Below are 1,676 nucleotides of genomic sequence, written 5' to 3' on the forward strand. Positions count from 1 at the left end.
GCGGGAAGGTCTCAGGGGCGGCGGCCGGCCTGCGGTGGCCGGCTGCCGAGAGCGGACCGGAAGCCCGACAAGAGAGAGCCCTGTGAGAATGCTTGCCGGCGAGGCGGCGGCGCCTCGCCCTTCCTTGTTTTCGGCCGGCATCGACTGAGCCGCGACGCTGGGGCGGCCCGTGGTGTCGGGCCTGTCCCGGCTGCCGTGGTTGCCGGTGGGCTGGGTTGCGAGAAGGTCCGCTGTTTCAGGCGTGTGTGCCGGCTTGTGCGGTTGCACTGGGGGGGTGCCTGCCCCGGCCTTACGCTGTTTGTTTTTTTTTTTTTTCTCGCGGCCTTAAGCCGCCGCGGCACGACGGAGAAGCGCGGCACAAAGGCGCGCGGGCCACGAACGCCGAAAGGGAGAGAGACGAGAAGGAGGCGTTCTTTGAGAGGTCGTTGGGATTAAAGGGGGGGGGAGTGAGAGGCGCGCGCCTCGCCCCCCAGGCCCGCGGCCCCCGTGGGTAGCACGGGGTTATGTGACGCGCGCTGTCGTGCCTTTTTTTTTTCCCCTCCGCTGTTTGCCGTTCCCCCTGGCTTTTCCGGAGGGAAAGCCGATCGCCGCGAGGCGGGCGAAAGCCGGTGGCCCGTGGGCATGGTCGGTGGCGCTTTCTCGCACGCTCGGAAGGGTTCCGTGGGGCCGGGAGCGTGGCCTGCCGTGGCCTCCTCCCGCCGTGGTCCCGTCCCGATGTTGTCTCGCTAATAAAAGGGAATCGTTGTCCGCAGCCGGGGTTGGGTGGCGGCACCTCCCCGCGCTTTCTCCGCTGTGACCGATGCGAAAGCTCTGCTGCAAAGTGGCGCTCGGGTGCGTCGGGGAGGCTCGGCGGCGCCAAGCCGTGGGGAGGGCCTCTCGGGGACGTGTCCCGCACGCGGAAAAGCAGCCCTGCTGCGTCCGTCTGCCCGCTGCCCGCCTGGAAGCGTGGTGTGGTGCGCGCTTTGGGCTGCCGATGTCCCAGGACCGAGGCCGCGGGGCCTTCTTTCGCTCCTCTTTTCTCGGCTGATCGATGAGGCTTTTCGGGTCGCGTCGGAAAGGGCCCCCGGCGGGCCGGCTCTTCCGGGGCTCTCTGTAATGGGGAAGCCACGGCGGAGTCCGGTGCTCGGGCAGGGCGGTCTCCTTTCCAATTCGCTTCCCGTCGCAGGTGAGGTGTCGCCGCTCCCGCTGCCGGGAGGGCGTCTTTACCGTCCGGGCTGTGTGACGGCCGCGTGGCCCCGCGAGCCCTCAGGTGTCCTTCAAACCATGCGAGGTGTGTGTGCTGGCCCCGGCCCGGGTTTGTGCCCCGTGGGTGCCGGCCGCGAGCAGCGCTTGGGCGGCGGTGCGGCTCGAGCTGAGCCGAGGGGGGGAAACCCCAGAGAGAAAGGGGGGAAAGGAAAAACCCCGCTGTTTGGCACGGTTGGGGGAAAAGAGCCCACCGCGCGCGCGCACCGCACGGCGCTCGTTTTTTGCCGCGTCGCCGCCTGCTGCAGAGCGAACCGCCCTGGCCGAGGGGCCTCGGTGTCCGGGCCGCGCCCACCTCGTCGGGTCGCTGTCTCCTCTAGCACATCCGGTGCTTTTCCGCGTGGCCCGGTGGGGGGGGCCGTGTCGGGGGGCTTTCGCTCCGGGCGAGTCCCCTTCGGCGGCTCAACCTCGCCGGCGGCCGGTCGCCCGCGACC

Source organism: Aphelocoma coerulescens, unplaced genomic scaffold (assembly GCF_041296385.1).
Source record: "Aphelocoma coerulescens isolate FSJ_1873_10779 unplaced genomic scaffold, UR_Acoe_1.0 HiC_scaffold_674, whole genome shotgun sequence".
NCBI lineage: Eukaryota > Metazoa > Chordata > Aves > Passeriformes > Corvidae > Aphelocoma > Aphelocoma coerulescens.